General features: G+C 50.8%; 1 protein-coding gene and 1 long non-coding RNA gene across 5 annotated transcripts in view, besides 1 other annotated feature; one reads left to right on the top strand and one right to left on the bottom strand.

Moving 5' to 3' along the window:
* Positions 1–14,554, bottom strand: part of Synpo (synaptopodin) — a 66,193-nt gene extending 51,639 nt beyond the window's left edge. Inside the window, exons 1-2 of one of the 4 annotated variants that reach the window (XM_006525471.2) lie at positions 14,483–14,554; positions 7,304–7,412 (exon numbers count right to left, since the gene is read on the bottom strand). The gene's annotated coding sequence lies outside the window, so the exon portion shown is untranslated. Of the gene's footprint in view, positions 1–2,576; positions 2,695–7,303; positions 7,413–14,482 lie in introns of those variants that run through there. The other 3 variants (XM_006525472.4, XM_006525468.4, XM_006525470.2) reach the window with 3 other exon arrangements.
* A 3,236-nt stretch (positions 14,555–17,790) lies between these two features.
* G630071F17Rik (RIKEN cDNA G630071F17 gene) lies at positions 17,791–26,005 on the top strand. The gene is made up of 3 exons (NR_045401.1): positions 17,791–18,300; positions 21,346–21,559; positions 23,647–26,005. It is a non-coding gene; the product is annotated as an RIKEN cDNA G630071F17 gene (long non-coding RNA).
* Positions 23,476–26,188: an enhancer, noted in NCBI's record as "VISTA enhancer mm1623". NCBI's record gives its function as "enhancer in: limb[3/5] | ear[3/5]" and the evidence as "EXISTENCE:transgenic organism evidence [ECO:0001131][PMID:17130149]".

Raw genomic sequence — 27,735 nt, forward strand, 5'->3', positions numbered from 1 at the left:
TGGAGTAGCTGTGCTGAGTTCTGGAGGCAGGAACTGTGCCCTTGACCCTGGCCAGATGCTTCCTCAGAGTCTGAAACAGCTACCCAGCAGCCCCCCAAAAAAACCTGGTCCTGCAGAACGCACATGGCTTGACATGTGCTTGGGGGAGCCAGCCACTCTGCAGAGGAGGCACATCCTAGAGGAGCAAGGACATTCAAGGGTTCATCACAGGGTCCTCGGTTCAATCAAAGACAGGACAGAAAGGGGATCGTTCTCGGTCACACACATATCAGTGGTAAGTTTATAATGAACCTAGCCTTCAGCTCCTTCCTCTACCTGATGCCTCCTCAAAAGGGGGTCATGAACTTCTCCCTACCTAAGGGTGTTCTCCACCACTGTGTGCCAAAGGTCAGCGTCCTCTGCCCAATATGGGATGAGACAAGAAAGAATGGCCCCAGAAGTTGCTGGTCTACAACAGAGCAGAATAGGGCTTTCCCAAGAGCCTGTGACAGGAATGTGCCCGGTGAAACTCTATGTATGAACTATGACCAAGCTATGCTAGCAGCCACAGTGAACTAACTCACGGAGGAGGGACATGCCAGCAAAGATGTCGTCTTAGACTGGTCCAGACTAGGATAATGCTAAGGTTCCCCCTACAGACCCTGCAAGTTTACCCCAGCACTACATACCTGGGGTCAGTCCTGGCTCAGCATATAAATCATAGCCAAGAGGCTGGGAGCTAGTGATGAATGGCAGGAAAGGCGTGAGCCAAGGTAGCCTTGGACAGCTCCACCCGACCCTATCAGCCATTAAAAGGAAGACTGAGACCAAGGGAAGTACTTGAAATGCCACGCAGGGGACATTCTTTTTCCCAAGGCCTTTGACCTTGAACACCAAACCCACATTGAGAATGAGATGGCCTTTTCCCGTCTGCCCCTGCTGGCCCTTGCTCTCCCAAGCAGCACCACACACACACACACATATTCACAGAATACCAACTGGTCTTTCTGCTCTGAACTCATGGAATTGTAGTGCTGTTTTTGGGACCAAAAGGGTCTCCACAGCAGATCATATCTGCTTCTCAACAGCTAGAACTACAGTTTTTGTATGTGTAAGACAGGGTCTCAGGAATCTCATACTGGCCTCAAATAATAGATATGGGAGGATAACCTCCAACTCCTGGCTACTGGGATCACAGGCATATGCCACCACTCCTGGATTATGCAGTAATAAGGATCAAAGCCGGGGCTGTATACATGTCGACAAGCAGTCTACTAACCAAACTACATACTCTGCCCGAGAACCAACACTCTTGAGAGCAGTTTCAATGCTAGAAGCATAAAGAGCCCCTGCCCAAAAGCACAGGACCTAAAGGAGTTTCTACTGAGTCCCAGTTTTCATTCATTTTAGAAGAGTCCATTTCCTCACAGCTTTGAGATGCTGTTTGTACATTTTTCCCAGCGCAAGTAAGACTAACACACACTCCTTGTTAAGAGGAGAAAAGTGGCAGGCCACAGGGCTCTGTGACATGAGCTGCCAATGGCATGTATGCTGAGCTTTGGAAGCACCGCCCTGGCCCAACTGTGACATTGGAGGCAAGAAGATGGAGACCAGGTGACGGGCGGGACCCTGTGCAGAAGAGCCTAGCAGAGCCTCCAACTGAATAGGAAGCTAGTTCCACTACAATGCTCATTCTTCAGGGACCAATGGCCTTGGACTCGGGTTACCTGGTCCTCAAAAATGATCCTACTGGCCAAAGAATGGAGCAGGAAGGCCGTCTGTCTCTCCCCAAGTCTAAGTCCTCCCCTCAGTCAACCCATGCCCTCTGCCTGGGTCTGGACAGACTCAACCCCAGTCCTCCTGATGGCCGTGAACAATTTGTCTCAAGGCTCACACTTGGATTCCTCCCTTTCCAGCGCTATAGTGACAAGGCCAAGCTCCTAACCGTGAAGGATTACTACGAAGAAGAGACAACAGATGGGGAAAGGCGGTGTTACCCTCCCTGTCCTCTGCTGGCTCATCTGGAAAATGGGAAGACGTCTTACAAGCAAGAGAAGACTGAATGTGGCTTCAGGAGACTCAGTGGGCAGTGGGCAGAAAGGAGCCTCGTATAGTGAGGACCCTCCCCATCCCCCCCCCGACCCCCACGGGGCTGGGAGAGAGGCTTCGTGAACCCTGTGTGAGTCAACACACTTCTACTTGGAGATGAGCACACATCTATTCATGCATACATGAGCAGACACACACACACACACACACACACACACACACAAAGCCTTCCTACATAGCCCTTAACCTACCCTGGAGCATACCGCACGCCAACCTACATCTTCTCCCCCCCCCCCCCCCCCCCCAGTTCCAAGCCTCAGGCTAGGCAGTGTCCTTGTCCCACTGCCTGGAAGACACATGTGGTTTCACTTAGCAGCAGAGCGGGCATTTCCGTCCCAGACAGTGGGATCCTGCCAGGGCCCCAGCTCCATCGGCGCCCACAAGCAGGGCCACCTCAGTTCCCACTCCCCACTGGACATCCCAAGGATATTTCTCCTCTGGAAAACTCTGCAGCCCTTTCCCACTAGCCCTCCCCCCACCCCCCTCACCTGGAGCTGGACTCTGCACACACCGGAGAGGAAGTCGGCTATGCCCGGCCTCTGTCCACGGCAGCCTGCTGCCCACTGCCTGCCCGCCTGCCTGCCTCCTCTCTCTGCTGTCTCTAGCAGGCTGAACGGGATGGGAGGAGGGCAGGGTGTCAGGGGGCGGGCGGGAGGGAGGGGAGGGGGCGTGTGGAAATGAAACTTTAATAACAGAGCCCCTTTTGTTTCGGAGCATATGGGATATTTCATACATACTGAAGACATTAGCCGTCTATATTTTTAAGGGCTCGGGCGAAAAGATGAATAAATACACCCCATGTTCTACTCAACAAACACACACATGCAGCCTGCTGGCTTCTGGAGCATTTCAAACCCCAGAGAAATGGCCCCAGTGACACCAGACACTTCAGAATAAACATGTTTCCAAGCCCTTGGGCTTGGCTGGCCCCCTCCTAGAGCCACCTGAGGCCTTGGGGCTCCTTTTCCCCTGCACCACCTACCCTTGTGCCTCTACATCTTCAGCTCCATAGGGGGAGGTGAGCCCCTGGAACTCGGTCCCCTCCTATCCCCTTTCTCAGGACCCCCAGCCCCCAGCCAGATCTCAAGTATCAGAGTTCCAAAAGAACTTGGAAATCTCTGCCTTCCTCACTGTACAAACTGGGGCCAAGGCCCAGAAATAGGCAGGGACTTGCCTGTGGTCACACAGCAAACACATCAGGATCCTGGGCCAAGGGGCAGTTCTGCTTCCTTCAACAGGCGGGATGCCCTATTTCCTCACCTCAAGGGTAAAGGTGGGGAGACCCCAGGACCAGGAGGCAGGGCCAGTGTGTGGGCTGGGAGTGTGCCCGCCTTTTTTTCCCACTGGAACGTTGCTCTAAGCACACACACACACACACACACACACACACACACACACACCCATTCTGGGCATCTATCCAAGGACACCGTCAGCAGTGCTAGGAACAGGGCCCGCCCCAGGAAATCCCCTTTAGGCCGGCAGATCCCAACAGGCCTGGAGGCCTCAGGTGCACAAAAGTCTCCCTCTGTGGCAGCTCAGCTCCCACTCCTCAAGTGCTTTCTTTCTGTCCTCCAGGAAGTGAAATGGGCCCAGAGAGAGCCCGACCTTAGAGAAGGTGGTGGCAGCCCAGACCTCTGAACCCTGTGCTTGCTGCATGACTGGGTGACTGAATAGGTCTTCAGTTCCCTTCAGGCCAATCCTTGCATGGCATCTCACAGGGGGTGCCACAGTGCTCCATCACCTCCATTCCTGTTGGAGCTTAGTCTCTTCTTAACAGCCGTCTACTCATTCCCTTTAGCTGAGTAATTAGCATAGGGCATGACACTAAGAGTCCACAACAAACATACATAATTAGGGTAGGTTGCCTGAATCCCTGCCATGAGCTCCAGCCGTCTCTATCTCAGCCTCCATCCGAGCTCAGAGACCTTTCAAAAATGCGATGTAGTAGAGTGTACCGCTCGTCTCTGTTGGTAGTCACTCAGGCTCGGGGCGGGGGGGGGGGGGGGGGGCTGCTCCTTCCCTGGGTCATATGGTTGGAGGGTACAAGCCTAGACCTCCAGCCAGGGACTCCTGCCTGACTACTGTGACCCAAATGTCATTCATACATCGCTTATCCTTAACTCTGGTCCTGAGACTGTAAAACCATCAGCCCACCACTAAGCATCTCTTCATTTAATGAAGTCTACTGTGAGTCAACCCTACCTGTTGCTAGGCAGCAACCCTAAGATATCTGTGATGAAGGACACAGGCCTTAAAGCAGGAGATCTGACTTTTTAGCCTCCATCCTGCCATCAGTGACCTGCAAGAGTCCTTCTAAGCACATGTCCCCACCCCCACCACATGAGTGAAGTAGACAGAGACATCTCTCTGAGTGACAAAGATCACGTGACAGAGGATTTGAGGGGACGTTCAACTACATGGTGATTTCCTTCTCTGGAATTGCATGCTGTGCCTGGCTCCTGACATTAAATTCTGTCTGGGCCCTAACTGGTCTCTTTGCCCTTGGGTGGTCCTCAATGGAACCTTCAGCCATCTCTGAGTCAGCCTGCTGAAGAACCCTTTCCACTCCAACACCCCAACAGTGCGTAGATAGCAGCTCCGTTCACCCCAGATGAATGGCTATACTGGGGGAGGTGCTCTCCTCCCGCCTCACTTAGACCCTCTACCCCAAGTTAGGCACCCCTTTGATCTCCAGGAAGCCAAGCATCCCACCATCCCACTTCTGTTGACAGCTTTCTGGTGAGAGGAGTCCTTGAGCTCTGAACACAGGCAGGCATGCAACCCTGTTGGTGATGTTCAAAGACGTCTTGACAGAGGCTTCTTGTGAGTTCTGGGCTGTGTTCAGCATTAGGCTATTTTCTAGGTGAGGAGCAATTGTCTTGATTATAGTCATCTCATACAATGATAATCATATTCCTGCCACGAGCAGGGCACCAACCGCTGGCACTGTGGGAAGCGTTTTGTGAGCACTGTCCCTTTCCTGACAATTTTTGGAAGCTGGGAGGAGACCAAGCTGTGAGCCAGCTGGCCCCAGCTTGTCCCTTTCAGGGCTGGCATACAAGAAGCATGGCCACCGGCCTTAGCATTTGCTCTTCACTAATACATCAACTGATGTCAAACTTCATGGGGCACCTGATCTGCATGATGCACCGTGCCCAGAACACTTGAGCTCAGGTCCCATTGACTGTGTTGGTAGAGGTGGAGAAAGAGGCAAAAAAAGGCAGGCTGAGCCACGGGCCCAGAACAAGGGTCTCGTGAGCCACCAGAAACTCCAGAGCTCACAGACTCCACTAGACAACTTTGCAAAAGCCACAGGAAACCAGCAGGAGTTGCCTTGATTTCCCAAAGAAGGGCTTCTAGGACATCACCCGAGGTCCTTAAGTCCTAAGGCTTAGCCTTCATGATTCCCCTAACAGGATTCAGAATGTGGATAGAGATAAAGAGAGTCCCTTTGGCACTTGTTTCATGGACACCATTCATGAATCAATGTCCATTTCGCTCCAGCTTCTACACTCTTACCTGGTTTCAGGATGGGGTGTTTGAACCAGTACAGGAAGGAAGTAATGAAATTTGCTGTGTCTCTGTCTCTTGCTCAGTAGGACTCTGCTATCCAAGCCTTATCTCTCCAGAGACCTCAAGAAAGACCCAGAGCTGTGAGAGGAGCCAGGAGTCCTCGCCCCTGCAGAACAGCCCACACCAGGGCCCCCTCTGACACATGAGCTGTCCTGATCACATCACAGCAATGGAGTTGCTTTGGGGGTAAATTCCATCCAGATGTATGGAGGGGTGGGGTGACTTCCTGACAGAGCAGGGTGGTGTACTGATATGTGGGGGCCACGAAGCCAGCTTGCCGGTGCCCAGGAAGCCCAAGATAGAACATTGTCTTCCACAAAAGCAGAAGGAGGGATTTCAAGGCCAGGTTCTCCGTGTCTAACCTCATTGGTAGGCAGAGGGAACTGAAGCTTGGAGAGACAAGGGACTAATCCCAAGTGATGGGGAGATTGGCTGGGTCAGGACCCCAGATGTCTCTGACAGGAGCTCTACGTTTTTGGATGGGAACTGGCTGGGTAACCTCCTCTTCAAAACGTCCCCGAGGAGCCTTGGATTAGGAGGGCAGAAGTGGGGGTCAGGAAGTGGAGGCTGTGGTTGGGGGGGTCACTAATCACCTCCAGATTAAGCCAGAGAATATTCTGCATTCCGTTTACAGAGGGGAGGGCGTGAAGGGGAAGGCTGCGGGGGCGGGGTTGTAAATGGGACGCCCTCCCCTCATCCCCTGCTTTCTATAGTTACAGGGGAGCCTGTGGCCTAGGCCCTTTCTTCAGGAGGGCGCTCTACGTGTCTCCTTTGACTTTTGCTGGGCCACATACCTTCCTGGCTCCTTTGGGCTGACTTACTGGAAGGCCGGAAGAGGCCAGTCAGCTTGGGGGAGGGGGGAGGGGCATGAGAACTTGGAGAGAATGAAAGGAAACAAGGGGGGAGTGGGTAAAGGGGGGGGGATCGGGAAGGGAATTTTTTGCCTCCTGCCTCATGTTTTGGCTGCCTTAGTGCGAACATGTCTAGGCGCCTTATCTCGAAGGCCGGCACAGTCTACATAAGAAAGAAAATAGTGTCTGGAACAGGGAAAAAAATACATCTTGATTAAACATCCCTCTGGAATGGCACTGGGGGTCTCTTATCAGCAGGCAGCTGGCCCCACATACCTCTGTCTGCCTGTCCCAAAGTTCCCACCCCCACCCCAGCTTCCCCCACCATGCCCCCACCCCAGCAAGCAGGCTGTGTAGGAACTGTCAGCGAAGCACAGACTCACCTCATTTTGCCACTGTCCCTGATGCTAAATGACCCGGACCAAATTCTTTCCCCTTTCTGGGTAAAGAAATTTACCCAGTTTTTCTTCATTAAAAGTCGGGGAGGGTGGGGGGGGAATGAAGCAGATGGTGTCTAGAGACCTTTCCAGCCTTAACACTTTGTGATTCTGACATTTTTGGAGTTTGTCTTTTTTTTCTTTTTCTTTTTTTCTTTTTTCTTTTTCTTTCTTTCTCTTTTCTTTTTCTTTCTTTTTTCTTTTTAGCAGTTTTTCAGCCTCCACCCCAATCCAAACATACTAAAAGGTCTACAAACGTCTAAAGCATCCAAGCCCCGAGCTCTCCCATGAGACTCGAGAAGCACTTGCTTAGTCTCGGGTGAAGGCACTGGACCTTGAGCTGGCGTGACTCACCGGAGGGTTCTTCTTGGCTCCTATCAGAAGTCCAGCAGCAGCAAGGGTCCAGCCACACTTTTATACGAAAGTCTTTTCTTTCTCCTCAAGATACATCTTCCATCAAAATCTACACAAAGAGGAGTTCATCAAAATATGCTGCCTGTTCTCGCTACCCTCTTCTCAGTATGTTCTGTCTTCTAGGCTCCCCATCTTTCCTCGATAGCCTCCAGGAACGCACCGCTGTCCCTTGAAGACGTCAGGCGCCGTGGACAGAGACGAGGCTGGTACGAACTGAACTGTACCTTTTTCTTTGAGTGTTAAGGCTATCGCCTGATGGCTGAGCTTGCCAGGCTCCCCTCCCCAAGCTGCTGGGGCATCAGCTGGAAAAATCTCTAGGGACGTGCTTAGAGGATAGGGTTGCTGATAGTGATGAACTTCAAACTCTTCCAGAGCTGGAAGAGAGGCACGTGAATGCGCCTTACACAAGGCAATGAATGATAAGCGTTTGTGACATGGATAAGCTAATTACCCTGTCTGATCAGATCCACCCACTGAAACATTGTCCTTTACCTTATAAATACATGTAATCGTGGTGTCTATTAGAAGGTAAAAATAAGAAGGTACCCTGAGGTTGTGAGAGCACAATGGTAGGGTTCATGGTGAGCTTGGAGTCTGTATATATGACACCAGTAGGGTCTTTACTGACCATCTGCCTAATTCTTCCTCATATAGTTAGGAAAACTCAGACTGGAGGGCTGGGGGAGGCCCTTGGCAAAGGTCAGCAGCAGAAGCTGGGTCACGGAGAGAGCTGGGGAGTAAAAAGCCATCTGTCAGAAAAGCCAATCCCCGGGTGGGGGAGGGGCTGGCTAGCCTTTAGGGATTCCACGCAATTTAGAGGTTCAACACCACCCTCTTTTAGATAGTGTGTCTCAGCTCCCCTTGCCCAGGCTCTTAGCCCCAAGACACGGGCATGAGGAGAAAGCCCCTTTATGTGGCAGCTAGGCCCAGCTCTGAGCCATGATAAACACCTTTCTGTCCTCGCTCCTCCAGCCCTGCCAGCCAACCGTCTGCTGCCGGCCACAAGTCTCAGCCTGTGCGCAGGACTCCACAGAGTGTCTCTGTCTTCCAGCTGTCTGAGTGGCACATGGCGGTCACGGTCTACAGGCTGGCAGAAGGCAAGGCCAGAAGCAGCAGAGCCACGTCCTGCCTCATGTCTGACTTGACGAACAAACTCCCCTGTCTTGTCAAAGCTGGAAGCCCCCTCCCCTCCCGGCACCCATTAAGCCCCTAGTCACCACCATTCACTGTCCACCCTGCCTGTTATCTCTCTAAACCCACACACGGCCTAGGAATCTTACCTACTCCTGAACTCCAAGCGTCTAACCAGTCAGAACCGATACCCAGAGAGATCACTAGGAGAACATTAAAGAAAATATGTAAGGTGCAGAAAAATGAAAAGCCAGAGGCGGAGGAACACTGAACCCAGGCCTCCATGGCTCTGCCTGCATTTGCTGCAGACTAAGCATCCATGCCTCCCTCCCTGGCATGGCCTCTTCTAGAAGCACACCATCCACCTCCCCCTTGCCCGGCTCATCACACACCGCAGTACTGCTCCAGACAGCACCCCAGATTCCATCGCAAGATCAAACTGTAAGGATAGCTCAAAGAACTGAGTCTCCTTAGACTCCAGGAGGCCTCCAAGCGCAGAGGCTGGCTGCTCAAGAGTGGTCCCTGGGCAGAGTGAGCATGGCGCTCATTAAGTCTCCAGTAAGGTCCGTGCAGTCTAAGAAGAGCGTTCACCCAGTGAAGACTCCCCCCCCCCCATGCCAAGAGAAGCCTCCGGAGATGGTGAACTCCATCACTAGAGACAAGACCCGAAGCCCAGAGAGGCGTGTGCACAGGGGCGGGTGGAGATGGTCAAGGACACAGCCTCAAAAGGCCTTTTCTGTCTTGAGAGGCTGTGTGTGAAGACAAATATGTAACACTTAGAGACAAGCCCTCTCTGTCCTCTGAAAGCTGGGTCAAGCCGTCTTCCCTGAGGCTTCACTGACCGACCTCCAGGGCCAACCCCAGTGTTGCCTTGTCCCCCCACCCCATGCCTTTCAGAAACTCCCCCAGCTGCCTGGAACGTCCTTTCCTATCTTTAATCCCTCACGGCTGCATACGGTGGTCTAACGAAACCTTGAATCAGAACAAGCTTTCTCGAAATTATTTTTCATGACCTAGAAACACCACGTGTAACATCTACATTCTTAGCCATGAGAAAGTTGTTCCTTTAAAAACTTTATTGTTGGGTCTGGAGAGATAGCTCAGCGGTTTAAACGTACTTCTTGCTCTTCCAGAGGACCCTGGTTTGATTCCCACATGGTGGCTCACAGCCACCTATAACTCCAGTTCCAGGAGATCCAACACCCTCTTCCAACTTCTAAAGGCATCAGGCACACATATGGCACACATACATACGTGCAAGCAGAACACACATGCACGTAAAACAAATAAATCTAAAAAAATAATTTTTTAAATTTTATTTCATTCACCAAGGTTGCCAGATTTAGCAAATAAAAATGCAGCTGCCCCATTAAGTCTGAACTGAGACAACTTTTTTTTCCGTGTAAGTATGATTATCCATTAGCTGGGATGTACTTATACAACAAAATTACTTGTTGTTGAGTTTGGAGCAGAGTTCAGTGGTAGAATGCTTGCCTAGAAGGCAAGAGGCCCAGGTAGAGTTTGATCACCAGCACTACCAACAAGGATAATTAATTCTTGTTCATCAGTGATGGAGTCTTGCCTCCAGCAATGGCTCGCACCATCACTGGAGGCTTCTCTTTGCATGACTAATGAAAGTCAATCATGTTCTAGTATTCAAATTTAACTACGTATCTTGCATTTTACCTGGCAGGTATAATGGCGAGGACTCTTGGTTTCCTCGAAGCCCTCATATGTATTGATCTCCCTGTTTTAAATCAGAGTGAAGAGCAATCTCAGGCACTGAGGAACACTTAAGAACATTGCTCTGTTTTTATTGTATCTAACCTATACAGTCGCTATATCCTGGAACAGAGTCTTCCGTTTATAGTGAAATAAGTGTGTTCAAGGTGTTTTAAGTGACTCAATCTAAAGGAAAAGGCTATATAAGTAATGTCACAGGCTAAACAAGGAGAAGACAAAGCTAAATGCTGGAGCCCAACAGGACCCAGGCTAGAGTAAAGGTGCTTGTCTCTTTTCTCCTCTGGGCGGCAGGGGCCTTGGTTCTCCGGTTCCAGTGATCACTCAGCCTATAGGTCTGGAAGGCCTGCAGGAAGTGCCAGGGTCTGCACTCTATGATTACAGGGGCGAGGCTCCAACCCACTCTCCATCAGCAAGTCCCTGGAGCCCCTTTATACAAAACAGCCTCCCTGGCCAGCTTGACTTCAGAGACCGCTTCTGAGGAGGCAGCCGCCAGGCACTTCTCACTGTGTTCCCCAGTCAAATCCAAACCTTTTCTGCCTTGCCAGGAAACCACCCCACCCCACCCCCTTTCTACTCTGGCTGCCTCCAAGAGTCCTGGGCTGCAGGCTTCCAGATGCTGCACCCCCAACCCCACCTACCAGGCCCCTTCCGGCCCAGACAGAGCCTGCCCCCCACCCCTGCCTGGCACCTTCTCCTTCTCCTCCCCGACCCCCTCCGAGCCTGGGGCTCTGAGCAGAGAACTGTGGAATCAGAGAGAGGCAGGAGGTTGGGAGTAGGAGCAGAGGAGATAATTCTCCCTTTGCACGGAAGGCCTCCGTGAGTCTTCAGACCATGAAGGGACAGCCAGGGGGCAGTTAGATGAACCTTTTCTCAAAATCCTCCTCACCACACCTTTGTCATCACTGGTGGTCACAAAGCTGTCCTGTTTGAGTCTCCTCACAGACCAGGCACGTGTGCAGGCCCAAAACCACCTAGCTACTATATACTAGGGACAAAGCTCAGGGTTTGGACCTAGGTAGGGTGACTTAGACACCCACAGATAACCACTGTCCCCAGCTACAGGGCATCGGTGTTGAGAGTTCCAGGAAGTGAGGTAAGGGAAATGGAGAGAGATCGAAGGTAACAAAAGCTGCCAGGCTCCTACGACATTGCCAGCTTTGAGCTCTTCCCATTCAAACTGGGGCCTGGCACAGCCCTTTGCCCTTACTGCCCTCCGTTACTCATTCCAGGTTCCATCCATCAGAGGGCCATTCAGCTTAGTCAGGAACCCATAGCTTCAGCCGGATGGGGATCCTGGAGAAGACATGGGGGAAAGGCCTGGGGACCATCTCAAGCTGCGTACCCCGGCAAGATGTGTCTCCCCCAGGCGGAGGCAGGCTCGGCCCAGACATCAAAGGGCCTGTGCGGCTGGTGCTTTGAAGGGAGCCTTGAAGAGTAATAGGAAACATGAGGATGACACTGTGACCCAGCCCAAAGCACAAGACTTGGAAAAATGAAAAGAAGGAACTTCTGGCAGCCCTTCGTGTGGGCTTTGGCTGAACTCAGCCCCTCGCAGCTGCTGGCAGTCTGTCCTCTCCCCCTGGATGATATGGGTCCTTGCATAGCCCAGGGGCGGGGACATCTCCAACAGCAGAGGAACTCTATCCCCTGGACTCCTCTCTTGCTGCTCCAGGCAGCACCAGCGCCACAGCTCAGGACTTGAAAAGGGATCATGGGGACTTGGAATAAAGTCACTAGACGATCCTTTGACCCACTGAGACTCTATGGCTCAGTGCCCCCCACTCCCTGCCAAGAGTATCAGCAGCAGCAATTCACTAGACCATGCAGATGACAATCTGTTGGTATCTACTGAAGTCTATGTATGCACCTCCCAGTCTGCAACAGCAGTTCCCAGAAGCTATCTGACATTTGTGCTGGCCCATGTGCTCAAAGATGGTTTCACCAGCAGACGTCCATTGCAGGACCATTTGTGGAAGGAAGCAATATCAACTGGAGATAATATCAATACACTTGCACATCCCCTATGCTAGGCAAGCACGGTACCACTGAGCTCCTCTGCTCCATTTTACAAGCAGTTGCATACTATACACACCATTGTGTCTAACATGTGCTTTCGTGATTATTTCTTACGAGCACCTGCAGATGCCACCCCTAGATTTACCTTCATATGCTCACTCATACGATTCAGGTTTATTTTTCCTTTACAGTGGTTATGCAGTAGGGAATTGTCAATGTCAGGAGTACATGAGAGCTTTTTATAGAAACATCATTCTTTCCTTTATAGAGGATAAAGTCCAGAGGTCAGCCTGGCTTTATGGCCTCATAAGCACCACCCTACCTCTCTGTCTCTCTCTGCCTGCTCCCCAGTCTAGCACAGCTGTCATGTGCTACCCCAGTCCCAACATGGTCAGCATAAAAATCTCCTTCTTCCATGCAGACTCCATGGCCTTCTGTGTTTGGGGTTATAAACATCTTAAGATCTACTTGTTTCTGTAGCAACCATGGAGACCCATTCCTTCACTACATGGGAGCCTTCCCCCCATCTTAGCTGGGAGGGCATCCTCCTAGCATCAGGGGCTAGAGGACTTCAGGAGTCCAGGGTAATGAGCATGTTCTAAGTAGCCGTGTGGAGCCAGAAACCCAACACAGCACATAGGGTGCTCCTCAGGTGGCCATCTGGGAGGTGGCCAGGCTGGCTCCAGAGAGAGACTAGGGCTAGTCCTCCCACCCTACACCTCACTCCAATCCAAGGCTTGGATCCACCTTGTTAGCTTCACAGGTCTTTGTGAAAGGGATGAGAAAAGCAACCGAAACAGGTCTGCCAACCCCTGCACAGTAGGCCTTGTCAAGGAAGCAAAGAAAATGCTGACCCGGGTAGAGTCCCAGCATTTGAGGTTCCCAAAAGAAAAATGAAATTCCAATAGCTTGTCTCATGTCACCCAGAAGCTCAGAAGAGACTGGCTGAAACTAGAACCGTGACCCTGTTCTTAGAGGCCTTTTTGAGGGGGTGAGGAGGCAAGCATTGGGGTCACTTAATTTGCTGTGTGACCTTGGGCGCATCTACTTTATTTCTCAGGGCATATGAGAGGTAAGGTCTAGAACTGTCCCTTCTGACAACCATATAATGCCCTTTCTGATCTGTTTTTTATTTCAGCAATACAATAAAGAAACACCTGACCCTCACAGTTTAGAGTTTCATGCTTAGTAGCAGGTTGCTAGTCTAATGCCCTTGAGTTTCTCTCATATAATTTTATGTTACCTCACATTTCCCCACCCACCTTTCCAGTATCCATTGTACGTCCATCTTTTTACCTAACCAGTCACTGTCCACCTACACAGTCAGTTTCCTGCTCACTCATCCATCCATCCATCCATCCATCCATCCACCCACCCATCCATCTACATACACATACACACATACATACATACCTAACATACATACATACACCTCTCCATCCACCCACCCATCTACCCACCCATCCATCTATACATACATACATACATACATACATACATACATACATACATAAACCTATCCATCCATCCACCCACCCATCCATCCACCTATCCACCCACATCCATATAAACATCAACCCAGACATTTGTTCATCAAGTATTTCTTGGGTTCTTATTTTACTCTAAGGCCTGAGGCTACTCTCAGGGAACACAACAGACATATCTGCCTTCTCAGAACCACAAGGGACACAAAATCAATCCTAGTACACCACAGCTCAGAGTGGAGTTAGAAAATTGTGGCATAAGAAGCCCAGCTGTGGAGCTAGGTGATGGTGGCGCACGCCTTTAATCCCAGCACCCAGGAGGCAGAGGCAGGTAGATCTCTGAGTTCAAGGCCAGACTGGTCCATAGAATGAGTTCCAGGACAACCAGGACTACACAGAGAAACCTTGTCTCAAAAAAACCTAAAGCAAAAAGAACCCCACCGGTGGAAGGGATATTGAGGTAGCCTATGTTTGTATGGAAGGAGAACAGGTATGGAAGACTTGCCGGAGCAGGCTCTCATGGATTGGACTCTTTAAGGAAGAATTTCTGCCTGAATCATCTACTGCTTCCTGGAGTTGGCCTCTGTGCTTCGGGGATTTAAGAGAGTACATCACAGTACAGGACTCCCAGGCTCCACCCTACAAAGACAACTGGTAACGGCGGGATTTCCCTCCTCCCATCCCATTTTCCAGCCCACAGTCCCCTCAGCCCACCAAGGCCAAGGGCAATCTTGCCTAAACTCACCTCTGCAGGCCTGGAGCACTGCCCAGCCACCGTTAACACATGCCAAAGCCCTTGATGCTGACGTGTGTCAAGGACCTTGAATCTGGTACATTAACCCATCCCTGGCAGTGTCCCTCTCTGAAGTGGCACAGCCACAGGAGCTGTCATGGCTCCTCCTTCCATGTGGGCTGGTTTATGATGCCAAAGAGACCTTTGCTCAGCTCAGAGCCTCTGAGGCCACCACCAGCAGAATCTAATGAGCTTCCAGACCTAGGGGACATGGAAATAGACTGGTTTGCTGGGACTTCTTTTGAGAAGGCTGAGATTTGGGGGTGCCAAGAGCTCATCTGGGCTGCCCTGTCCCAATCGGTACCAGAATTCCCCAGGCATTTTTCTATGTCTCTATATCTGCTCAAACAGCATCCATGATCCAGATGTTTCCCTCTCCTCCTATCCTCTGTAAGTCCTACTCATGCCCAGCTACTTGCCAAAGCCCTCCTCAAACGAAACAGTCCAGCTTAGATGGAGAGTTCGGGTTTGGGAGAACAGACTCAAGTCTTAGTGGCTGGCTGTGAACCTTTCGTAGCCACAACACAGCAGAAGAGAACAACTGTGTAACACCAGCTTGTTAAGTTTGGGGGGCAATGAGCATGAAAATGCATAGAATGTGTCTGAGGCTTTGGAGCTGTGGTTAGTCAGTGTTACTTTGAACTCAGCCTTCAGTGGCTCAGCCTTGAATCTGGAGGGCAGCACATGACACTCTGGGTCATTGGTTCTCGGGCTGGGCTCCCAGATAGAGCACTGACCTGGACAGAGGGAGTTTTCCCTATTTTGTCTGGCTCTGTCACTTAGTCCCTGTGTGACCTTGAGCAAGCCTCTTCCTTCTGTATCTCTTACGATTGGATGAGATACTGGCTTCCTGGGGTCAGGAGACTGGGTTCCCATCCATCGCACAGAGCCAAGCCACACACACAGAAGATAGGTCCCTGAGGTTGGCTTCAGAGGGCAAAAGAGGACAGGGGAGAGAGAATCAGGAAGAAAAAAGAACTCAGTAGCCCGAGGCAGTGGCCTCTGCCTCCTTCTACTTAAGATCAGAACCAGGGAAGGGAAAAAAGAAAACTCTGTAAACTCTGTGTCTACACAAGAAACTAAGAAGGTGGTTTATAGCCTGGATTTACTGTGTCTCCAGCTGCCTAGATGTGGACAAGCTGGGTCTGTTCAGCTGTGTACCAAGGGCTGGGTGAGGCCTGTGAGGGTGGGGTTGGGGGGTTGGAGAGGTGTAGGGGTGGCAAGCACTCGGCCTGGACTGGACAGGAAGGAGGCAAGTAAAGAGACGGAGGGGGTGCGGTGTGTCTGAGTGGACGAGAAGCAGTGTGTATATAGGGTGGGGCTCCCTTGTTCCATACCTCTGTGACCTTAGTCAAGTGAGGTCACCCCACCCCACCCCCACTTTGTGCGCTAGAACTAACAATGGGAGGGGCAAACAAAGCCCAGGAAAGGACCGGTGGGGTGGCACTCAGCAAATGCACAATAAATCATGGAATGTGCTACTCAAAGTGTCATTCTTATTGTGTGTGTGAGTATAATGACGTGTGCAATGAGGCAATGGAAGTGTGTGTGTGTGTGTGTGTGTGTGTGTGTGTGTGTGTGTGTGCTCAGAGAAGTTGCTGACAATGGCTGATTTGTGTGCTAATAAAGGAGAGTGTGTGTCGTCTAATGCCATCACGAAGGTCCTGGTTCTGCACAGTTCTTAGGATTCTTGAGTTCCAAGGTGGCTTGAACCATCATCCCCTAGTTCAAGTCCCACCTCTAACCTCCTCTAAGTGATACAGCTCAAGCTGCTTTGTCATACAACCATGTCCCCTAAGAGGGGCATCCAGGTCTTCCTTAGTCACCCACTCCTGGGCTAAGCTGGGTTATTCTTATCTTGACCAGGTCTTCATGGGTTTATGGCTAGAGTCTGCACAAGCCCGTACCTAAGGCAAGCCTTGTGCCCACCATAGTCCGATGCCTATAGAGTCCCTGCAGGCCAGACCAGATTGTCAAGAAAACCCCATCATGGAGACTGCGTGAACCAAGGAGAATTGTGACATCAGCTCCCCGGGTTCCAATAGGGAAAGTGTAAACCAAAATGATTCATAGTGTCTTCGGTGCCCAGGACTTCCCCACACTGTGGGCTCCTGGAGAACAGTGGAAGGCATGTGTTTCTGGGCCTCCCCCAGCCCCAGGTAGGACTTTGCCACCTCAGCCAGCAGCCACACTCTTCCAGAGCTGCAACTGGGACATGGTAGGTATTGAACCACAAAGCCCCAGGGCTGAGGATGGAAGGCTGCACGTATAAGCTTGGCTGGTTTGGCAGTTTTGCGTCGAGGAATTCACCATAAAGAAGCAATGCAGGGGGCTGGTGAGATGGCTCAGTGGGTAAGAGCACCCGACTGCTCTTCCAAAGGTCCGAAGTTCAAATCCCAGCAACCACATGGTGGCTCACAACCATCCGTAATGAGATCTGATGCCCTCTTCTGGTGCGTCTGAAGACAGCTACAGTGTACTTACATATAATAAATAAATAAATCTTTAAAAAAAAAAAAAAAAAGAAGCAATGCAGGTATGCTCAGAGACGCATGCTCAAGACCATGCCACCTGACTACATGGTTTTGAAGGCACCGATGCACAGGTGCACACACAGGAAAAACCCTGAACAGAGCAGTACAGATTTGCATCTCCTTACACCAGCAGAAGCTCAAAGCTGCTGGAGTAGACAGGACCTTCACAAGGATGGGCAGCAACGATGAACCTAGTTCCGTTTTGTTGGGATTTTTTTTTAACGCACACCTAAATATTACACACATGAACCTGAATATAAGAATTTGTACTGGCATGTTACCGGTACATTATTTTACACAGTGCATTTTGACCTTGAACTTACTAGGTAGCTAAGGATGGCATTGAACTTGGGCCTTGACCTTGAACTTACTAGGTAGCTAAGGATGACATTGACTTTCGTGTTTCCTGAATGCTGTTGTAGTTACAGATGTGGGCCATTACATCTGGTTTATGTGGTACTGGGGACTCTGAAAATTCTAGACAATCACTGTACCTACTAAGTCACATCCTCGGTCCCTGAAATTTGCTTTTAGTTTGCTTTTAATTTAGTTTACTGGAAACTGAGGCTTCAAAAATGCTAGGCAAGTATCTTAGTGCTATGTTTTATCCTCAGTAGTATTTAATATCTCAGGGTGATACTTAGTGCTCTCCTCCTCCTCCTCCTCCTCCTCCTCCTCCTCCTCCTCCTCCTCCTCCTCCTCCTCCTCTTCTTCTTCTTCTTCTTCTTCTTCTTCTTCTTCTTCTTCTTCTTCTTCTGCCTCTGCCTCTGCCTCTGCCTCCTCTTCTTCTTCTTCTTCTTCTTCTTCTTCTTCTTCTTCTTCTTCTTCTTCTTCTTCTTCTTCTTCTTCTTCTTCTTCTTCTCTCTTTCTCTTTGTGTGTGTTTGTGTGTGTGTGTGTGTGTGTGTACACATATGTTTTTCTTACAGTTATTACTCATTTAATACTAAAATCACAGAAAAGCCCAGAGGTGGATCACCATGCCTGAGATGAGTTCCTGCAACCATACATTCTGGGTCTCCCTTGGTACCTCCTGGTAGAACCTTCTCTGAACATCCTGGAATCTGCCTGGAGATCTATACTCCAACTAACAAATCCAAGGGCCTTGGCTGTGTCAGCCCTTGATCACAGCTCTGTGGCTCTGGCCAGAACAACTCAAGGATTTGGGGCAGTCAGCTGCTCCGCCTCAGGTGCTGAGAGCTCTTTCCTGGGCAGCTGTGTACCTCGGCCAGGACAGGGTGAGTAACTACTACCATCGGTAGTCCCAGCAGCTGACCCAAACCAGACACAGAACCAAAGCTCCCTGAGCCCAGTTGCAGAGAAGACAGAGAAGCCCAGCATCTGGGCAGCTGCCCTTTGGCATGCTGCTGGCCGGCCCTCCCCCCACCTTAGTTCCCCCAAAGGCTGGGAACATCTGGCTGCTGGCCTTGCTCCAGGAGGGGTGAGCAAAGGGGCTTCCTTCCACCAGGCCTGGAGGCTGCCGTGGTGTAAGGCACATCAATCAAGGCTGCAGAGCCGGCTGGTGCTGGAAGGGAAGCCGACTCCTTTCCCACCCCCTCCCTAGACATTCCTATGTAATGGACTCTCCTTTCCTGTTCATTTATTATCAGCCCACTGAGCTCTGCCAAACCCAATCTGCAAACTCAAGCTCCATTGGGCCTGCCTTCCCCAGGGGGACCTGGGAGAGCATGGGACCCTAATGCTTACTTGCACGTCTTGACCATGCTTCCCTACCCCACCCGAGGCTCGCCCCTGGGGCCAGCTCTGTTAAACACTTCACGTAGGCATCTTGCATGTCCACGTTCACGAGCTGACCTCCTCTCACTGCCTGTTTGCTAAAAGATGAGAAGCTCAGCTCAGAAACACTAGGTCACGGGTTTGGGAAATACTGTCATTTTAACCTCAGTAATGTATCTTCCAGCCCATGAACAGATGGTATTTTCCACCTATTTAGGTATTTCTTTCCAACGCTTTAAAGCTTTGTAAGTTTTGTGCTTCTTCTGTTAAATTATGTCTATGTATTTTGTTCTTCTTTAATTCCACAGCAAGCGTAACTGTTCTCTTAATCTTGGATGATTCTCTGTGACTATACAGAAAATGCAAGTCATATTTTCTATATTTATCTTGTACTGTATGAACTTGTTAAATTTATTTTTTTGTTTTTCTGTTTCTTTGTTTGTTTGTTTTTTGCTTTTCTAGACAAGGTTTTTCTGTGTAAGCCCTGGCTATCTTGGAACTAGTTCTGTAGACCAGGCTAGCCTTGAATTCAGAGATCCACCTGCCTCTGCTTCCTGAGTGCCTCTCAAGTTAAATTTATTCGTTTAAAGATTTACCTGTTTACTTGACAGACAGACACTGAGACTGTGGGCACATGGGTGCCTTGGTATGTGTGGAGAGATCAGAGGACACCTTTTGGGCAGTTGATTCTCTCTCCACCTTGTGTTTGAGGCAGGGTCTTTTGCTCCCTGCACTGCACTACGTAGCTGCACTTGTGGCCAGTCTTCCTGTGTCTGACTCCCATCTCACCATAAGAGCCCTGTGATTATCAGCCTCCAGCTTTTTAACCTAGGCTCCGGGGATCCAACTCAGGTCATCAGGTTCGCCAGGCACGTGTTCTTACCAGCTGAGCCGCCTCACCACTCTCGTTGAACTTAGTCATTCTAATTGTTTAGTGGCTTTCTAGATACAAGATCGTGTCAGAACCAGGGCTGCAGCTCAGTGGTATAACACTTGCCTAGCACGTACACAATCTTGGGTACACAATCAATCTTCAACACTTCCAAGAAAAGTGTTCATCGTATACTTCTGGTACAAAGACACATCCTTTCTGATCTGAACGGTTTTTCCCTCATTGCGTCATCACTGAGCAGAATCTCTAGAACGTCATGAGGAGAAAGAGGGTTAAGAAGGAACAGCCTGCTCTTTGTCCCTTTCTTCCTGCCTGACTTCTTTGCACTCATTTTCTTTGGCTTCAGATGTTTCTCCCCTGACCCTGCCCACCCAGGATGGGGGGAAGGTAGTAGAAGAGAGGAGTGTATTTTCCACAGTGGGTGACAAAGAAAGGAAGTGACATTAAATGATGATGCATGCCTGTGATCCAGACACTTAGGAGACAGAGGCAGGAGGATTCCCACAAGTCTGAAGACAGGCTGAACACCATAGGGAATTCCAAACCAGGGCTCCAAAGTAAGACTTTCCCTCAAAACAAACAAACAAAAGAAAACAAACAGAATGATGGAGATGGCTCACTAGTGAAGAGAGAGATGGCCCAATCACTAGTGAAGAGGGTGATGCCCCAGTCAGCAAAGATGGAAATAGCCAGTCAGTGAAATGCTGACCTTGTTTGTTTTGGTTTGGTTTTGGTTTTCGAGACAGAGATTCTCTGTGTAGCCCTGGCTGTCCAGGAGCTCATTCCATAGACCAGGCTGGCCTCGAACTCACAGGGATCTGCCCAGGCTTGAATGAAAGGCACAGCACACACCACCATCACCCACAAGTGCTGGCCTTAAAACCATGAAGACCTAATTCCCCAGAACCCATGGGAAAGCCAGGTGTTGTGCTGTTTGCTTGGAATCCCAGCAGTGGCAAGATGGGAGACAGGCAGGTCCTCAGAGCTTGCTGGTCAGCTACTTGCCCTGGGGGCTCCTGGAAAGGACCTGCTTCTGTCCCCAGCACCCACATGGTGGCCTCATAATCATCCACAACTCCAAATGCCCTCTTCTGGCCCTGGGAATACCAGGCATGCATATAGCACCTATCTACACATACTTACATATCTACACTCATATCTATAAAATAAAAACAAGTAATTTTTAAAGAAAAAAATTTAAATTAGTTTTAAGATACTCATAAAACAGAAAGTGGAGACCCAGGAAAAAAAAAAAAACATGATGATTGATATTTGTCAGACACTCCCATGTACTCAGAACACACAGATGAAGCTGATACTCAAGAGTCAACTCTGGGCTGGAGAGATGGCTCAGCAGTTAAAAGTGCATGCTGCTCTTGCAGAGGACCCAGGTTCAGTTCAGCTGAGTTCCCAGCATCCACATTAGGTAGCGCACAACTACCTGTGACTCCATCTCACATCTCAGTTGTCCCTGGCCTGCCCGGCTGCCTGCATTAAGTGCATGGCAGGTTCATATACATACATACAGTTACAGATAAAAAAAAAAACAAATCTAGAGAGAGAGAGAGAGAGAGAGAGTTAAAGCTGGAATTCAAACTGAGATCCAAGCTCAAGTAGGCCCACACTCAATCTTTTTTTTTATTACCTCCACCAGGGATTGAACCTAGAACCTTGTGCATGCTGACCAAGTGCTCCACCCCTGAGTTACACCCATCAGTGGCCCATACTTCATCTTGTAAAGAGGGAAAAAATCTAGACAGAACCCACATTCGAAATCCTCCTCCACACTCTCTACAAGCAGCTGGCCCACAGTTGCGCAACCTGGCTCAGATGGAGTTTACAGTTCTCCACTTCCTGCCTATGGAGTTGTAAGTTTCCCTTAACTTTGTCCTTCTGCGAAGTGAGGGAAAACAATAGCAACCTCAGAGGGCTATTATTGTGAGTGAGGCCTGGGTTTGTCCTTTGGTAAAGTGTTTAGTAGAAGGCTTGCAATGGAATGGAGCTATGGGGGGGGGGGTCCTCTTTTGCACATGTGGTACCTAAAGAAGCCTACCTGCTTGTAGTGAGCCTGGTGGTAGCATCCCAGAGGGGGTTCAGCTGCTGCTTGGACCCCTTTGGAGCTGTGGAAAAACCTGTCATGACTTAGGTTCCTTCTAAGACAGGTCTCTTTGGGTTTCCCAATGGTGTGCTGTATGCAAACCCATGAGGCTTATCTGCATCTCTGTGTAAAGCTGGGCTTTCCTTCATGAAGCCAGTTTGCTTGTGCATGGCCGCTTCCCTCAGCTCTGCACTCAGCGGTCCTTGTCTGCCCTTCCTGAGGGCCAATCTATCCCTCTGGGTTAGGTAGGCTTCTCCAGAGACAGAACCAGCAGGCTGTGTGTGTGAGCATCTATGTACGTGTGTGTGTGTGTGTGTGTGTGTGTGTGTGTGTGTGTGTTTGCATATTTGAATACACAAGAAAGGATTTGTTATTTATTATACAATGAAGACCCATGACCTCAGCATCTCAGCGAAGAAAGGGATGATTTCAGTTACAGTTCTGAACCGCAGTCCACCAGTCCATTGTTGAAGGAGGTCAGGGTAGGTCTGGAAGTCATGCGGGGATGTTGCTTACTAGCTTGCTCAGCCTACTTTCTGACACCATCCAGGCCCACCTGCCCAGGGGTGACACAGCCCACAGTGGGCGAGGCTCTTCCACACCAATCATCAATCAACAAAATGCCTTAAGAACTTACCTGAGGGCAATGTTGCTGAGGCACTTTCTCAATTATGATCCCCCTGTTCCACAGTAGGTCTAGGTTTACCACGAGTTGACAAAACCAACCATTACACAAGGCGAGTCTGGAATCCGCAAGGGTGATGGTTAACTTTAGGGGCCAACTTGACTGGGCTAAGGAGCGCCTGGATATTTTGTTAAACATTGTTCTTTATGTAAGGCTGTTGTTGGATGGGATTCACATCTGAATCAATGGGATGGCTGAAGCACGTGGCCTCACCATCGAGGGTTGGGGTGGGCGGCGGTTCATCCAACCAGTCAGATATAAGAAGAGGGAAAAAAGACTAAGCATCCCAGGAGTGAAGGAGAGCGCTTCCTGCCCAGCTGCCTTGGAACTGTGTTATCTACTTCTTCATACCTTCAGATCTGAGCCAAAACATTGTCTGTGTCGGTTTCCAGCTTGCTGATGGGGGGGGGGGGGGGAGAATGGTCAGCCTCCTTAACCACATGAGCCAGTTCTTTGTATAAGAAATAATAAATCCTTTCTTGTGTATACAAATATGCAAATGCACACAGGCACACTCACACATGTACATAGATGCTCATACACATAGCCTGCTGGTTGTCTCTGGAGAAGCCTAACTAACCCAGAGGGATAAATAGGCCCTCAGGAAGGGGCAGACAAGGACTGCTGGGTCCAGGTCAGGCAGCCTGGCATGCACAAGCAAACTGGCTTCCTGAGGGAAGCTTTAGCTTTACACAGAGATGAAGTCAGGCCCATTCCCATCATGTGGGGTCATCTCTTACTTAATGCAGACTCATTCTGGATTTCAATCGCATCCACAAAAGTACCCTCACAGCAACATCTGCATCAGTGTGTGATGCGAAACGGGGGACCGAGGTGGGGGGAGGGGAACAGAAACATACCATGTGTGAGCGTGGTGCCAAGCCTAGAGCAACCGATCTGTTTTTCCAACAACCCCACAAGGAAGGTTTACCCAGCTCTTTGTTCTAGAAGAATCTGAGTTGTCCAGGATCATGTAGCTATTTTGGAGAAGAGCTGGATAAGAACCCAGGTCAACTCCAGGAACTCTGACTCATTTTCTAATCATACTGCCCTCTGTGGCAGGATGCTCTTGCTGGCTTTAGAGGATATGGAGTCTCGCAGAGGGTAGGTGGCCACCTTGGTTACTCAGCAGGGATAAGGAGCCCTGTTCACGCCTGTTCCTGTCTCACCAGAGCCAGCTGCCTTCCACGTCACCTCAGCAGCTCATCACAGGAAAACACCACACAAAATCCCTCTCCTGGATGACGCACCACTGCCTTCCTGCCGGCCTCGGCCTTGCCTTGTGTAAGGAAGGGCATTCCTCTGCTGGATTTGACACTTGGGAGCATGATGGAGTATGCAAGATCTCTTGTTCCAGAGAACTCCTATTGAGGGCTAGTCCCATCCATGGAAGGTGCTGATCCTGTCTGGTCGGGATCCAAAGTCACTTTGTGAGCCTGGCCTCAGGCTGCAGAGGCTGGAGGTCACTTAGTAGGATCTTCATGCCTGGGAAGCCAGAGCAACTTCTGAGGAGAAGCACCCAGCTGGAAGGGTCTCAGGGCAGCCAGGCCTGTGGTCAGGGAAGGCTGTGGTCTGGCGTAGCCACCCACCCTTTCCGGTGGGGGCCTCAGCGCCTGGGGAAATGGCTCTGTGAACAATGTCTCACTCTGTTCTTGGCTAATTCAGCTACACCTTACACCAGTCCCCCGCTGACCCCCACAGATCACATCTTCTGCCCTCCCCCCCCAAAAAACAACCCAGATGCCACACACCCAGTACCTCTGGGCTCTCTGACACAACACACGGGTCAGGGCCGGAGGGGGGGAGGGGGATTCTGAGTCTGGGGATTAGGGCTGGCACATCAGCAGAGCATAACCACAAACATCCATCCAGCCTTCCTCTCAGCCAGCCGTAGCTCCTTTGTTCAGCCACTTTGAACAGGCACCAGTCATGCCGGTCAGTGCTGAGAGAGGTCTCCAAGAAGATGAGCAGCTTGTCTCCTGTCAAACAGCCTGGAAGCAGCCAAAGCAGAAACAAGGGCGGATCCCTGTGCACTCAGAGCCCACGGAACTAACCACTGCACCAACATGCCCTTTAAAGTCCTGAAGTCCTCATGAGGTCAAGGGCTCCAGGGGTGCTGTGTGAAGATCTCAGCATACACATACACACCCATTCCTGGGAACCAAAGCCTGTCCACAGTCTGCCTTTTTCAGACAGCTTTGAGGAGGGCCCTGCAAGGTCCTAAGGTTTTCTAAGCCAAGGTCTCCAACGTCACCCGGAGAAGAACCTCGTCTCCCACAACCCAGCCTGAACCCAAGAGCCTGGCCCAGGGTACTTTTAGTATTTGTTAAGTTGGGGTAAGGGTTCCAGTCCTGTCCCAGTGCACTCGGCCTGACAGGCCTATGGGTCACCAGCCCCTTCCCCCCCAGCCCTTATAGCCACAGGCCCCAAGCCAGGCCTGGTTTCCGGAGCTGCCGCCAGCAGGGCCAGCCACACCACACATGGTTTTAATCAGTAGCCTGCCTGAATGAATAGTGCCTTGTACAAGCGCCACAGGGCTCACCTCCATGGTGGGGCAGGCCAGGTAGGCAGCCTCAGGGAGGGTGAAGTGTAAGGAGACCTCAGCTGGGGAGGGGGATTGGGGCAATACCACAGTACGGCACAGCAGGGACTAGCCAGGGCCTGTGTTCAGACAGAGGGGTGAAGCTCCAGCCCTGCCACCCACAGTCTGTGTCTAGGCAGCTCAGGCAACCTCTGAGCCTCAGCCACACCCTGGCACAGAAGACTGAAGAGAGCTCCAGGCAGGGCAGTGAGGACTCTGAGAAGGGACACTGGGCGCACAGCAAGCACTTCGCATGTCCAGCCCAACCTGTTGGGAGACAGGGGCAGGGGGACTCACAAATGTGATTAACTCTGGGGAGTGTGTTTGGAGCAAGGTCAGAAAGGTGAAGTGGTGTTTGTGAGCAAAGGGGATCCAGTTACATCTATGGTTCCATTGGCTCCAGGGCTCCTTCCCCTGAAACTCCCTGCTTGATTCCAAAGGTATTCACTTGAGCCTGGTCAGAAGAGACCTCAGCCGGTGACAGGCCAGCTACCCTACTCTGCTGCAGCCAGAGCTTTGATGACAGGAGCACTGTCCTCTGTCATCCATGAACACTGCTGGGTGCGGTACTCTTCGCCCATGCTGTCCCTGTTCTCTTTTGTCAGCTTGACGCAAGCTGGAGTGACCTGGGAAAGAGGGATGTCACTTAAGAAAAAGCCTCCATCAGATCGGCTTCTCAAGCCGGTGGGGCGTTTTCCTGATTAATGACTGATTCAGAAGGGCCCAGCCCACGGTGGGCAGCGCCACCCCTAGGCAGGTAGTCCTGGGTTGCACAAGAAAGCAACATAGCAAACCGGGGATTGAGCTGATCAGTAATATTCCTTTGAGCCTCCCACGAGGTTTCTGCTTCCGTTCCTGCCACCAGGTTCCTGTCTTGAGGTCCTGCCTTGGCTTCTCTCAACGCACTGGGACCTGGGATACGGAAGTGAAATAAACTGCAAAGTGTAAGTGGAATTTCCTCCTGGTGTTGGATTTGGTCATGATGTTTTATCACTTCAATAGATGCTGAACTAAGACCCACGTTATGCCCGTGTCTTGGGTTATCCTACATTCTTGACCATTGGCCTTTCTTGCATATGACAAAGCAGACTAAGGAAAGCAATCTGGTCATTGACTGGAAGACAGCTGCAGACCACCCCCAACCTGTCAGGGAGCATCAAGTCCCCCCTCCCAATCCTCACCTCCTCCCAGGGGGGTTCTTCAGAGAGCTGAGGATGCTCTTTCTGTGGGCCTCCAATGATAGACTGCTTCATTCCCTGACACCCCTGCCTCAGCCTCCTTTCTGTGCACAGGGTTTCCCATGGCAAGCCCAAGGGCCAAGGATTTGTATCTTGCCTCCCACCTCACTCCTGGTACCCCACAGCCTGGTAGAGAAAGGGATCCTGGGCACTTGAGGTGGACGGGAGTGGGGAGATGAGATGGAAAGGCTCTGGGAGGCTCAAATCTCACTGATGACCCCTTACTGGACCAGAGTGGGGGGGAGAAAGTACAGGCTCCATTCCCCTCACACCCCACAGGCTCAGCAAAGTCCCCAGCTCCTCACTCCCCGCCCCCCCACTGTGCTGGCTAACTGTGAGGCCTAGTCACACCTGCAGCTTGCCTCAGTGGGCCCCACTAGCTCCTCCTCCATCCCTGCTAACCGTCCTTGGAGGCCCAGCCAGGCCTCCCATGAGCGTGATACCTGATGATGTGACTGGGTAAGGTCCCTCTGTGCCCCACAGGTTTCTCTCTCTGGTAGCACAGCCCAGGGCTCCAGAGAGCCCAACTTCCGAATCCATTTCTGCAGAAGCAAGAACTGTTCTAGCCAGCAGAGAGAAGACGCCATCTCTACGGACCGGCCTCTCTTGTGCCTATTCTGACCCAGCAGCAGCCAAAGCTGTGGGTGACATGCTCATGTCCCTTGAGTACCAGCTAGCTCTTAGGCTCTTAGGAGTCTCCAAGCTCAGTGAGAATGTGTCACTCTCTTCTGCATGACTTGGGACATCACTCTAGTCCTGGTATTCCTGTAAGAACGGGGGCATACAGCTCTCCAGGGGCCCAGAGTTATCCTCAACTTGCCTGGCTCTTGATACGATCTGTCAGCCAGGAAGAAAACTATCTCTGGTGTGGACACCCTCAAGGGCTTGACCACAAAAATGTCCAGTATGCCTTTGTTTACAATCCAGAACCATCTAAAGTAACCCACACAGTCAATGGTTAAAGCCTGGTGCCTTCACAAAGCCTAATCCCACAGAGAGGAGGGTACATGACACCAAGAGACAGCTGGAATGTATCTCAGGGACCAGGGACAGGGGCAGAATATAAAATTCATGGAAAGAGCTGACCCCTGGCAACTCTATTAAGGAAGCAGAGGATAAAGATGGGGATGAGAGGGGGTCGCAGAGGCCCTGGGGGTCACAGGCAGATCTGCCACTTCATGGGACATCTAGCAGATATAAAAGTTGGGAGACCACAAAATGGGGGAAGTGCTGGTGTCAGTTGGTGCGTGTACACCAGCCACACTAAACTCTGTGGAAGCATAGACTAACCCAATTTGCACGGCACTGTGCGCAGTGCTTGATTCCCACACGCTGGGTCACTTTTATCTCCTTGTCCGTGTGCTTGAACTTCCAGAATCATCTGCAATGATTGTGCATCACTTGTGTAAAGTGTGCGTTCACGGATGTGCATGTGAACGTGT

This window comes from Mus musculus, chromosome 18 (genome assembly GCF_000001635.26).
Source record: "Mus musculus strain C57BL/6J chromosome 18, GRCm38.p6 C57BL/6J".
Lineage (NCBI taxonomy): Eukaryota > Metazoa > Chordata > Mammalia > Rodentia > Muridae > Mus > Mus musculus.